Below are 14222 nucleotides of genomic sequence, written 5' to 3' on the forward strand. Positions count from 1 at the left end.
TGTTGTCAACTCATTTATTAAAATACAAACCTAAATACCAAGAAACCAGGTGTTTCTGAATTTGACACAGAGGCCTTGATTACATTTGTTATAGTCTCCGGGATTTAAATTTTTACTGTTACTGTTATTTTACTGCCCATACTGCTTTAGTACCCACATAACCTATGTCTGAAGCATTTCAGCTGCAGTGTAGGCACATCCTTTCAACAGAGAATTTGCATTGGAGGCAAATTAGTTTCTGTGGAATAGAAAATCCATCTCTACATGATGCTAGCCACACTTTTTTTCTTTTTTTTTTTTCCCATTTGGTTTTTCCCTTTTTAGTTTATGCATATTCAAAAGATCATTCCAGTTCCAGCATTCCTTGTTTCAGATGCATCTCTGTCAAGCTGTAAAGTAAAAAAGCAAAGCATCAAACTGTGCATTTGAAAATTAAAATTAAGCTTCTCTTCTATTTTACAGTTAGATCTAACTGATCTCATTATGCTGAGATTTATCTCAAAGACATTTTACCAGACTTCACTGAGCCATTAGCTATCCTAGAAATTTGAATCCTTGCTAGACAGAGAATTACAGCTTAAGATAAACTGATTATCCTCATATTATGTCTCCTACTTAACAAAATAGCAATGTCTCATATGTAAATGCAATCTAAAATTTAGCATTCAGCGAAGGTCATTAGAGAGATGCAGCTTCAAATCAAGAAATGTTGCTATTCAGCTAAAAATGCAGTAAAAGAAAACAGATACTGGTGCTTTAACTGTACGATCTGAATATACAAACACAATCTAAGTATCTCTGAAACACTACTTTTCAAATAGTTTGAACAATATCTTTTTACAATTAGACTATTTAGAAATGGGCTATTGTAACAAAGGGTGCTCACAGTATCTCTATGGTTAAGGTAAACAGTTTTACCTGCAGCTTCCAATGGAGAAACCTTCCTTTGTATCTCTTACACATCTAACTCAAGCAACAATGAAACAGGAGGACCAGGATTAGCAGGGGAAGTTCTGAATAAACAACTTGTCCTTGTAATTTATCCTGCATTTATCTACGTGGTACATAAACAGTTCCATGCAAGTTTCAGGATGCCATGTAGCCTTACGAAATGGGTAGATGACAGAGATGAGATTCTCAGAATGACAGTCTGGTTCTTTCTAATTCAGACTACAGATTTCACCCTAAGAAAGAGCAGCTTTGCATTTTATACTAAGTAGCTCTTCTAGATCAGCATTCCTCATGAACAGTACAGCACTTTTGGTTTTTGAGCAGGCTTTTGTGTCCAAACTGGTAGGAATTGCACTAAAACCTGTAATAAAACATGGTCTGAATTATACAATTCCAGCTAATTTTCTGGGGAAATGAGGTTTCTGTGCTCATTACTATACAGTAGCAACCAAACTGAACACAGAGTACTCAAAGATAATGTCATTCCTATGTTTCATGAAAATGAGTGGCCAGGAAACTGCAGCTGAGGAAGAGGCTGTGGTATCAACTCACGTTTTTTTAGAACCCACATTGGGGAGAGATTGTGTTACACAATGTCCAACTTTTAAAAAAAGAAAGAATAAAAAGATCCAGCTGCTCCCAGTGCCCATATATCTGACTGGTTGCTCACAGAGAAATATTTCCACCTCATAAAAAAATGCCATTCAGTAGCAGTGAAAGTGATATAAATTGGAAATCTACATGTTCCTACCCGATTCAGGTGATAACCAGGTGTCAACACAGAGGCTGAACACCACACTTGGAAATCAGCACAGCTTTACTTCTGAACTAGAATGACAATCTTGACGTGAGTGAAGTATGATTATACCAAAGGGATTTTCTTTCAATTGTATAGATAAAATGCTTCTTTCAAAATAAAGAAGTTCCTGTCAGCAGGACACACTGTCGTGATCAGGTTGCTATGGAGGTTGTCTGGAAGCACTGTCCTGACTTGCAGATTGATTCAACTTCAGTCAGCAGGCAATGGCAACTCAGCATCAGAACAGCACTGCTCAGGAGAGAGACCTTCAAAACTGCTGAAACCAGCACACAGTAAAAGCATTAACGATTGAAATTGCCTGCAGCTAAACTACTGGTTAGTGCTGGGTTTGCTTTTGTGGAGTCATCATGTTCACTGCTTATTTACAATTCACTATGTTTTTAAAGCAATGATATAGTATTGCACTTAATGAACATGCCGAAATGCTGCTGCCAGGAATTGCATTTAGCTTAGCCAAGCAAGTAGAATTCAAACAAGCCTAAAAACTTGGGCTAAAAAAAAGATACTTTTTTGAAGAGGAAGTTGGTTTTTTGTGTGAATAAAGCTATGCTGAGTATATAAATCAAGCTCTATGTATGGTTTTCATGTCAGCTGCTCACTGGCATCGAGCTAATTATTTTTATCATTGCTACCTATAGGTTATCCTCCATCTGATTAAATTGCAAATAACTTTTCAATCCCATGGCTTCTGGGCAGTAAGTGCAAGTGCCTATAGGCCACTGACATCAGTCTTTTGCACTCTTGAGCTGTAAGGAAGTCTGCAAATTCGACATGAAAACCATTGGCTGAATTTACATTTCATTTGCTCATTAAGAGAGCAGCTCCTTTGAAACTGCTGATTAAAAACTTTCTTCAGGGAATATTATAGTATTTCATCCGACTGAAGTTCTTTTTCTCTTAATAATATTTGTGCTCTGAAATAAGAAAGGAGGACCTGTCACCAAGTACTGAAGAACTCACTACCTGAGTTCTGAAGACTTCTATCAGAAAGATAAAAGGAAGGAGTTCGGATAGTTAATAACAAAGTTCTCTCTCCAAGAACAGTATGCCAAATTCAGTCTGATACAGCAATTCAGTCGGAAATTACTGTAGGTTCATCTGATTTAGCAAAACAGATATGTTTCTTCTCAGCTTTTAGCAGGCTTACTACAGAATAAGGATCTTAGAAAACAGTTTGTTTGTTTGTTTGTTTGTTTGTTTGTTTTTGCTTTTGTTGGCATTCTATAAAAGTGTTGCTTCTGCACCTTTCCTTGGCTACAGCCACATTCAAGTGAATTGTTTTATATCATTATTTTAATTTGATGGTGGATAACTTCCCCAAACTCCAACATTCATTTCAACTTTTTGCCAATCTTATGGAAAAGTCACTTTAAAAAAATATTTTCTCCAGAAAGTAATCAAAAGAGCACACAAATTGCTAGAATAATTCAAGACTATTCCTTCTATGTTCAGACACCATGCAGGTAACAAAGATGTGAGCATCTTTTCTTAAGGATCTGTAGAAGGAAACCTACATTTTTTAAGAAGAATGCTGTTAATGCGACTCTTCGCACTGATATAGCACTTAAACTTTCAATTTTTGATCTCAGTAGTCTCAGCAATGTTTAAGAAACTGCTAACAAACATAAAATTCAGACTATGTAGTTTAATATAGCTAATAATGCAGCATAAATACAGGCTTATCCATAGTAGCAACTGACTCAAGGCAACTTTTGTTTAGCTACCTCAGTTCCCCATTGCAACTGAACTGGGGAAGCAACATGTACAGATATTCTGCTTCATAGCTTTATCCAACTTCTTAGTTGGTTTAAGCCTTGCACTGATTTCCATAGTCTTGTAAATTCTCTGAGGTCCATAATGCCACTATGGACTAGCTGAATTTAATATCTTTATTGATGATCTGGATGAGGAAATTGAGTGCACTCTCAGTAAATTTGCAGATGGCACCATGTTGGGAGGAAGTGACAATATGCCTGAGGGTAGGAAAACCCTACAGAGGGATCTGGACAGGCTGGACCATTGGGCTGAGGCCAATGGGATGAAGTTCAGCAAGCGCAAGTGCCAGGTCCTGCACTTTGGTGACAACAACCTCATTCATTGCTACAGGCTTGGGGCAGAGTGGATGGAAGACTGTGCAGGGGAAAAGAACTTGGAGGTGTTGGTTGATGCTTAGCTGAACATGAGCCAGCAGAGTCCCAGGTGGCCAAGAAGACCAATGACTTGTGTAAAAAATAGTGTTGCAACAGGACAGGGAGTACCTGTACTCAACTCTGGTGAGGCCACATCTTGAGTACTGTGTTCAGTTTTGGGCCCATCACTACCAGCAGGACATTGAAGCGTGTCCAGAGAAGGGCAGTGAAGCTGTGAAGAGTCTGGAGAACAAGCCTGATGGAGAGCAGTTGAGGGAACTGAGTCTGGAGAAGAAGATGCTCAGAAGAGATCTTCTTGCCCTCTACAACTACCTGAAAGGAAGTTGTGGCAAGGTGGGGTTTGGCATCTTCTCCCAGGTAGCAGTGATAGAGTGAGAGGGAACGGCTTTAAGTTGTGCCAGGGGAGATTCAGGTTGGCCATTAGGAAAAACTTCTCAGAAATAGTGGTCAGGCATTAGAATGGGCTGCGCAGGGAGGCGGTGGAGTCGCTGTCCCTGGAGGTGTTCAACAAGTATGTAGAAGTGGTACTAGGGAACATGGTTTAGTTAGGCAATTTTGGTGGTAGGTGGACATTTGGATTAGATGATCTTAGAGGTATTTTCCAACCTTAATGATACTGTGAATTGGAGTTCTCATTCACCCCTTTGCACTGGACTAACCAGCTCTTTCAAACTAGTTCTCCACAGAGAACTTCTCTCTCTGAGTAGCCAACAGGACAGAAACAAGACAGCTCCAAAATGTGGTTATCCACTGTACTCTGGAGACCTCTGTTAGGATGGTTACTCAGAAATGTCTGCTGGTGGCACTTATCTCTGAACTTATGAATAGTTCAACAGGTAAAGATAGCCAACTTCAAGGCAGATGCCTTTGGGCAAAGCAGATCTTATCCTGAGCTTCAGGCTAGTAGCGCATTCCAGACCTCACTTATCTGAAGATCAGATCCATACATTTTATTAAATTATTAGAAGGTATTATACAGACTGTAAATGTATTTACTTAAGGGCACAAAAGGCTGAACTTATATTTTGTAAGGATCTCCAGCAAGTACAATAACGTGGAAATTCAGTAGTATCTTTATTAAAGTTCTTATCAATAATTAAATATAAATTAAAACAATTGAGTATTCTCTGTGTTATTTATCTTTACATTAAGTTTATGTTTTGATGCTTGCACATATTTCACATATTTAGCATTCAAGATGATATAGTTTTTTGTTTGTTTGTTTGTTTGTTTGTTTGTTTTCTTTGTGTGTGTGTGTGTGTGTGTGTGTGTGTGAAACTATTAACTACACTGTGGAAACTATCTAGAGAAAAGCTAAGTGTTGATAGATGCCTGGAAAAGAAGAAATTGAGATTTTTGTCACTTGAAAAGCCAGCAGAAGGAGCTTGAGAATGTGGGAGAAGATTGGCTAGATATTTCTCACATAATCAAACAGCTAACTCACTGAAGTTAATATTTCTAAATTTCAGTTAAACAAATGAATTGCACTGAGTTTATTGGTGCATATCTCCTAAGGTCTTTTTGTAGATTTATTTCAGATTCACTGGCCTTTTTTTATAGCTCTCTGAAAAAAGAAAAATTGGAGCTTCTATAACCCACCATGCTCTCATGTCCCAGATAGATGCCTTTCTCAAACCCTATTACAGCCCAGAGTGCCAGGCCAACCACTTTTTGTGGGAGATGACTGCTTTTGCTGGTTATTTTCTTCCCTACCATTTTCCCATGTTTTTAATCTAACTTCCAGATGTTTGGCAGCCAGTGCAGAGCAGGAACAGCAAGCAGGCTGCCAAACATGTACATGTCCCACACACTGTGTATGCAAAGGTTTGCTATGTATTTTATGCACACTGCAATTCTATAGAACGCATTCCATCTTCTCAGAATCCATGCAGCTTGAGCCGCCTATTCTCATAGAATTGTCAAGTCTGCAATGCAAGAATTTCAGTGCTTATACATTACTGAATTGAGCTGTAGATATGCAATAGGCCTGAAATACCCAGGACACGTTCAAATAGATATACATGTCTAAAGAACCAGTATACCTTAAGCACATTTGCTTCTTTTCACCTCTGGAACTTGAGATAGTGATTAGGAGGTAGGGAGAGTACCTGTGTATCCCTAGAACATGCATTTCTTTCTTTGAAAATCCCAATTAACTAAGTATATAAGGAAGAATTGGGTTAATAGAAGAGGCTTAAGAGATCTACCTAAGAAACATTTTTAAACATGACAGATGATCTGCAGTATGAATACAAAAAGGCTTGGAATAGGAATCCAAGTGACAACTACTAAGTAGTTCAACAGAATGAGGGGATGGGAATGGCAGTTATTCTTTAGCTGGTTTCAGTCATTGACTGCATTGATTCTATGCCATCAGAATTCCATTATAATAGTAGTTGCACTATTTTAAGCTTTAGTGATAATCTCGTGTTTCTGACCACAGCTATCAGTCAGTTATCCTGATAGTCTGTTAATGGAAGCAGATCTTTTTTGTACATTATACAACATTCATTTTATTCTGAAACATTTGTCTATGGTCAGATATAAAAAATAAAACCAGAAAGCCTAAGAACTTGCTGCTTGATGCACAGATCTCACTGCCATGCCTTTTGACTTTCCCACTTCTCTTTTTTTTCAAACCATAGAAAGTATAAAACCATAGAAGCATTTTCTAGTCTTGGCTTTTTAGCAGTGAAGTTATTTACATCTCTTCTTTTTAAATTATATGTTTAGCATCAGGATTAGTTTTTAGTATTATAGCAGATTTAACATGATTTAGAAGTATTTATTGAGAAACTCTGAACTCCCCAGAGCTTCTTGAAACTATTCTTTTTTATTATTTTTCAAGGTTTTCAGCAGACTCTGGATGAATAAAAGGAGTATGTGGCATTTACATGAAATTTTTATTTCATCCATATAAGGTCCTCATAAATTTCTCAGGAATGTATGCATCAGCTCTCTTTTCCTACCCCAAATCATGCATATTTGAATATGGAAAACCCATCCTTCCAGTTTGCAATAAAGCATGTGCATAGTTAAGATTCACTATCTGGTCTTCACAGGCAGAGATTTTAAAGGTATGAATCAAAGTTCAGCAGAGTCAATGAGACACTCTGATGTCATTCAAAGTACCCACATTTAAATAGACAGATTGCATAGGATAGTGACTGACTTAGAAACCAAGCCGTATTCCCAGTTCCCAAATTACTGATTAACTTTCTACTCACCCCCAGTGTAACGTAAATTTCTTTTTTTTTTTTTCCCCACTTGTGCTACTTTAGAATACTTCAGCCTTCGCTAGTGTCACATCTTTATTGGGCTTCTGCTGTTATATTTTCAGTGTCTGAAACTGATTTCTTCCATTACAAACTTTTACAGGTTTCAAATACAGAGAATAAAATTATGCCCAGAAAGTCTGTCCTTTTGTATCAGAGAGGCTGCAGATTTTTATCCAACACATCCTACTTCAGATCCTAATTACTTCATGTTAGACCATATGGACTAGCAAGGCATTCTAGTCTAGTGAAAGAGTTGGGTCTGAGTTTATTTCACCTGCCTTTGAAACATAAATGAAAAATAAAAGCTTTGTGTTGCCATTAACATTCTTCGATAGTCATTGAAGAGAGAAGAAATCCTCTATTTCACACATTAATAATTCCCATTTATACAAAATGGAAGATACAGTCCTGGAGGAAATGCCGTTATGATTCTGTCACTGTGTTGTGAAGTCACAGAGATCTGCATTTTTCAGACAAAACAAATTACTATTCTGTAAAAGATAGAGAACCATTGACATAGCATAGATCTTAACCACAGCTTATACTTGAGGCTGTGATGTTTTTTTCTTTAATAACTAAGTGGAAGGTACATTCTGTGTTGCCCTTCATGTAGGTGTTTTAGCAAACATGTTTTTTACCCCAAATATAACCACTGTTTAAGATACAGGAAATATCAGGAAAACTATATTGAATCATGTATAAGACTGATTGATTTCTTAGTGTGAAGTAGCCAATTATCCTCTTGTCTTAGTTTCAGCTGAGATGGAATTGTTTTCTTGAGTGTCTGGTATGATGTTTTGGTTCTAGGAGAAAAGCAATGTTGGTAACATGATAACACACCAATGTTTATAGTTGCTGCTAAGCAGTGTTGTTCAGAATAGAGATCATTCTCAGCAAAGGGCCCAAGGAGCTGGGAAGGGAACAGAGTCAGGATGGCTGACTTAAACTGGTCAAAGGGATGTTCCATACCACATGACATCAAGGAAGGAGTTTTGACAGGAGTGGGAGTTCATCTCTCTCTCTTCTTCTGCTCAGGGGTTAGCTGGGCATTGGCTGGGTGGTAGTGAGCTTGTGCATCACTCGTTATGTACATGTATTCAAACATATATATTTGTCGTAATTACTATCCTTTTCTTTTTCTCTGTTTTAGTAAATAGTTTTGTCAGAAGTGAGTGAGCGAACAACTACGTGGTGCTGAGCCACCTGCGGGGTTAAACCACAACACCTCTTTTTTACTGAGAATCTGAAAAATGCTAGTCCTTATCCTTATCTATATCACCATTCCTGTTAAGTCTCATTTTCACTTTGACTGAAGCCTTCCTCTACAATCACTTCTTCTACTGTCTATTGTATTTTTAAATTATTTTCTTGTTTTTAACCTTTCTTCACCTCCTTGCTTCTGCAAATGCTTGCTTACATATTGCTTTGATATGTAAATTAGAAAAGAAGGGAATAAGACTTCCAGGTAGAAAAGGAAAAGAACAAGTAAAGACATCATAGATCAATTAAGAGCTCTAAATTTTGTTAGATTGATATAATTCACCTATTCATTCTCTATTATTTCTCAGAAGTAGCTGTTTCAGTCCTGCTCTAAATAAGGAATGATTAAGAAGAAAGGAAATGATCAAACATTCAAATGGGAAAAAAGAAGAATCTGAAAGGCAGTTCTTTAGCTTCACCTTCTTGTTCCTTTTCCCAAATAACAGAAAAAGGAAAGCATTCCTAAGCATCTATACAAATAAAAGATTATTAAGATGATGGAACTGGGCTCTACAAAGTGCTGTATGGTGGGATGGTGATAGACTAAAGGCGTAAGTTCAAAGAAGAGATAGTTGAACTGGATTTAAGGGAAAACATTTTCATCATGAGGCAATCATAAAGTGGTTTGTGAAGTCCTGAAAGTTTTCAAAACCCAACAGTATAAAGACAAGTCTGAACCCAGTCTGACCCTGCTTGGAACAGAATGTTGGACTGGAGACCTCTTGTGATCCCTGCCAAACTAAATTATCTAGTGATCCTATGGTGATAAGTAACGAATAATACAGTTTTACCAAATACCAATCTTGTGAAAGGAGCCTTCTAGAAGTGGGAAACAAGCTCTGCAGATTAAAGAGAAGCAATAGATACTTAATATTATTATGCCAGAAGCAGTTATGGCTAGCTAAAGAAATATTCTGAATCTGTCTAGGGAACAGATTCAATTTTCCATGAAAATTCTCCCATCTCATGACCCAGTCCTGTTGTCCTCTCCTGGGGGCCACACAGAAGAGGGCAGAGTGGCCCTGACATACATGGATAGTTCCAGTTCTGTACACAGCCTTTTCTTGGGGGACAGGGAAATGAACATCTCACACTCTCATCACACCGATCTAAACGTTATGCTGCACATGTACATCACATCCTAGGATAAAAGTGTGCTCTTGTGAGCTCCCATCTGTGAGAATTGTGCCCAGGGCTGAGGCTCCTGGCACAAGAAAGGCGCAGAGCTGTTGGAGCAGGTCCAGAGGAGGACTTTGAAGATAATCAGAGGGTTAGAGCACTTCTACAAAGAAAAGCTAAGGGAGATGGGCCTGTTTAGCTTGGAAAAGGGAAGGCTCTAAGGAGACTTCATTGTTGCCTTCCAGTACTTGAGGAGAGCTTATAAGCAGGAGAAAGACTTAGTTTCTACGTGAGCAAACAGTGATAGGACAAGGGCCAATGGCTTTAAAAGTAAAAGAAGGGAGATTTAGGTTGCATGTTAGGAGGAAACTGTCTGTTTTAAGGGTGGTGAGGCACTGAACAGGCTGTCCAGAGAAGCTGTGGGTGCCCCATCCCTGAAGGTGTTCAAGGCCAGGGTGGATGGGCCCCTGGGCAACCTGATCCAGTGAGTGTTCACAGTGATCCCTGTGAGTGATCCCTGTTCACAGCAGTCTTCTCATGCTCTGTAGTCTATACCAGATAAGCTGGCTGCTGCTGATCCAAGTCAAAATTACTGTAAGGTGGTTACTTACGAAGTCATTACCCCGTGCTCTCTGTCAGCTGGAAGAACATGGCAAATGGAGTTCTGAAGAAGTCTGTCCTGCACCTGGCACTGTTAAAAATTTGAACTCTTGGTTTGATTACAGAGAAGAAAAGATATTTAATAAATGACTCTTGTACATACAGAAATTGCTGGAACTCTGAAGAATAGGATCAACATTAAAAAATGGTAACAGACCAGGGAAATCATCTGGAAAAAATAGGATGTTGTTCAGAATGGAAGGTACTACTTAAAAAAGAATCAGCTGCACAGAAAGATGATGAAGTGTTACTAACGAGCCCCCCTGAAAAGCGCCTGGAATAGTATTTCACCATAAACCCAACAAACCAATGCTGTTTTGACACCACATAAAACTGCAGCTGGCACAATGGGATATGTAGACAGGTATAATAAAAGACACACAAAGCAATGTCCTGTTCTAATCAGCGCTGATAAGAAATGGAAAAAAATTTTTGATCTTTTTATTTAATTATATCTGGAGATGTAACTCCATTGTCCTCTCTACTAAATTGGAATGAAAGTGAAGGAAAAAGTGTACCAGTGTCACGTCTTCAGGTTTTCTTAAATTATGTTATTATTTTTTTTTCGCTTGCTAAGTCAGTATTGTTTTATCTAGTGTTAGTGTACCCCTGTAGAAGTGAAACATACATGAAGTGTTTTGAAAACAGTTGTTTAGCTTAAATCACATAAGCAGTAGGGATAAAAGAACCCTTTGATTTGTAACTGCTCATTTTGCTTAAATGACAGGAATGGCAGAGATAAGAGAACCCTTTGTTTATCTTTTTCTGTGCTAAGAACATCTCTTACTATTGCTCTGTAATCATTTTGTCCAGGTCAATTTATGCTTTCTAAACTCCCCAAAGTTCTCCTTGTGACACAGGTGCACTGACATCAGGACTTAGTTTCCTTTTAGCTAGCCTTGAAAGCAAGATCACAATCTGACTTTTTCATTTCAACTCCAAAGAAACGTATTTGCTACCTTTGCAGAGATCTTGGTGAAACAAGGGGAAGTAGCACTTGAAATTTCCACTGCTTCTACGATTAGACAAATAGTGGAGTTAAAAATCAGTATAAGAACACTAGTCACTCACTACTTTTCTACAAAGCAGTAAATCACTCGTTATTCATCTACCTCCAAATCTGTAACATTATGGTTTCTATCAGCTTCCATCTCAGGAGGTAGAAAGCTTGTTACTTAGAAGTAATTTGTGTTTCCATTTTACACATAGTTTTATCCTATGCTTATGTTGTTTAGGTACTTTTAATACCAATTCTTATGATTCATTAATTATCACAATCATTTTATAATCTGACACCAAAAGAATTTTCATTGAAAGAAGCTTACCATTGTGTAATACAGATCTGTATTCCTAGGTCAATTATAAAGTTTTGGAAGAAAAAACTATACTAGAATATTTAAAGAAGCATGATTCATCTCACAAGTTTTGAATAAAATACATAATCATTATACCCCATTTAAAAAAAAAAAAAAAGAGAGAGAGAAATAGAACAACACTAATTACCTTGAAAAACTATTTAAGTTACCTTCAGGAAGTTTACTTTGCCCATAAACCACCATCAACATTTATTTATGCATTTTAAGTAATGACTGTGCACTTCTGTTCTTGTCTTGCAGATACTAAGTGGCTTAGTTCAGATTCATCTGTTTTGCAGTGATATCTATGATTGCCTTTTTTCACTTATTCAGTGAACCAGCTGTGTTGACTGATGTCTGAGAAATCAAGTTCACTCCCAGAATAATTCCATTGTCATCAATTTAGTTGCAGCAAGAACTAGTTTGAGCCATGGATCTCAGTATATTCTAGAAGGTCATGCAGCCTGTCAGTCGCTCAGACAGGATTTAAATAGAGGATCCTCCCAAACCTCAACTCAAATGAGCCTCTTTTGACATCATCATCATGTCTACTCATAGAGTGACATTTTATCAAATGCCACTCTAAGCATTGCTCATCTGCTGGCACACCAAACAGTGACCTTCCTGGCTCTTGTCACATGCCCTCATTCTTCATTTGCATTTATTTATAACTCTCTCCTCTGTTCAGTGCCAGCTGTTGAAGTCAAAGCGGATTTCCTTTCCCTCTCCCTCCTGGGAGCTGTGGATGAAGGAGAGGTTTCAGCTTCATTTCAGTGGGGAGGTCAGCCTGGGAGACCAGCAGCTTCCATCGGTGCCACAACAGCTTCTTAGCAGCGGAAAGCAGTTCCTGCAGCACGCAGTATGCCTGTGTGGTGTTACTGACAATTATAATGCTCCAGATACATGAAAGAGCCTTGCTGAGCATAATGGCTTGGATTACAGAATGCCTTGAAGTCACTTCTAGCCCTGCATATATGTCTGTAATGTATGTACAATAATGCTGCAAAAACAGTTTGCACAGGCAAGAAAAAGGATGGTCCTTGACTGAATATTTACAAGAACTCTCAAGGAAGCTTTGACCTATCTCACTGTTATACACCTTTGTTGTAATTCTTGTCTATTTTCCCTACAGTAACTCTACTGAATTTAAAAAGTCATTGTTTTTTCTTGTTTTTCATTTCACTATATGGTTTTCACTGCAATATAAAAACTAACTTGAAATTACACAGAAGCTCACAGCATTAGTTGATTCTAACCAGGTCAGACTTACCAGCCAATTTCAACATATTGGAAAGAAGGACAGAAATCTGAAGGGCTTTTAATGGATTACAGAAACTTAGAGCATTCCTTTGCTTCTTAGTGAAAGTGGACAACTCAGCTACATTCCAATTTTTACTGAGATTTATTCATATTAGTCCTTCTGCCTGTGGTCTGGCTTTCAAAGAAAGCAATCATCAAAAATTTGTGTTTGCTGGATTGTTCTAAAACATTTGTACTGGTGAGTCAAATGATCAAAGCCTCAGAACACACAAGAGTGCATTCCAAAAGTAAGCCTAATACAGTCACAATTATTGAAGTTCCTATTATTTTCTTCAACCTCAGTAGCTAGACAGTGGAAGGAGACTCAAATTATTCTCCAAATATGAAGAATGCAGGTAGAAAACAGCACTGTGTGTTATGCTGCCAGCCAGTTTGCACAGGTGACCAACTGGATTAGCAACAGCTCATGCTCTCTCTTGCCCAAGGAGATGGTGAGGAGGGCATGGAGAGGGGTGGGCTCATATTATTGCACTGGCAGGGTGAATATACGGAGCACTGAGTAAAACTGAACAGAAAATCCAGCTTCCCTAGCTTCATTCTTTCTGAAATAGCCTACTTATATAGCACTCATATAAGCACACATATAGTTTGATGTGACATCGTCTTTCTGTAAGCGCTCTAGAAGCATACGAGTAAAAAGTAGCCCCAGTTCTTCCACGAACATCATTGATTTTATTCTGCATTGTTGTCAGAGGTACTAAATTGGCTCTAAGCTCAAAAAAAGAGAGAGGGCATATTCAAGTTGCTCCAATCCTAGGCTCCTGGAATGAATATGTCACTATTAGCAGGAAATAAACATCTGTAAACCTCCAAAACAGAGTGACTGTAAGACTTACAGGTATTATGTTCAAATATGAGAAAGAAGAGGGTTCTAGTGCTCCACGGCTTTATAGGTAGCACCTACAAATCATGTAGAATAAACAGCTGAATTGACCTGTCTCACTCCGAAGATCAGCTTATTCCCTTTCTCTTCGGAAATCATGAGAGCAATCTATTTAGGACACCGCTGGTGAAAGCTCAGGCCTATGCACTCTTCAGGCATCTTCCTTGGTCAGACTAAATATTTTTTCTGCAGTCTATGTATTTCTTCTGCAGATGTATGCAGTCTGGAATACCCCCACCAGCACATTTTCACCATGAAGCATGTCAGAGTATATGCTTCCACAGACCCGTACTGTGTCTCCTTCCTTTCCTACATATCTCCGTTCTGTCCCTCCCCAAACACTTCGTAGCACTTCCAGTGCACTTACCCCCTCATTTTGCAGTCTGGCCAGGCTAAACTTGGCAGGATGTATTTTCCTCCCAAATC

General features: G+C 38.3%; 1 long non-coding RNA gene across 1 annotated transcript in view; it reads right to left on the reverse strand.

The window, feature by feature from the left end:
* Positions 1-14222, reverse strand: part of LOC128079586 (uncharacterized) — a 21852-nt gene continuing 7630 nt past the window's right edge. The window contains exon 3 of the long non-coding RNA XR_008206218.1: positions 1-389. This is a non-coding gene — a long non-coding RNA (uncharacterized LOC128079586). The remainder of the gene's footprint in view (positions 390-14222) is intronic.

This window comes from Tympanuchus pallidicinctus, unplaced genomic scaffold, assembly GCF_026119805.1.
Source record: "Tympanuchus pallidicinctus isolate F22 unplaced genomic scaffold, pur_lepc_1.0 scaffold19, whole genome shotgun sequence".
NCBI classification, from domain to species: Eukaryota; Metazoa; Chordata; class Aves; order Galliformes; family Phasianidae; genus Tympanuchus; species Tympanuchus pallidicinctus.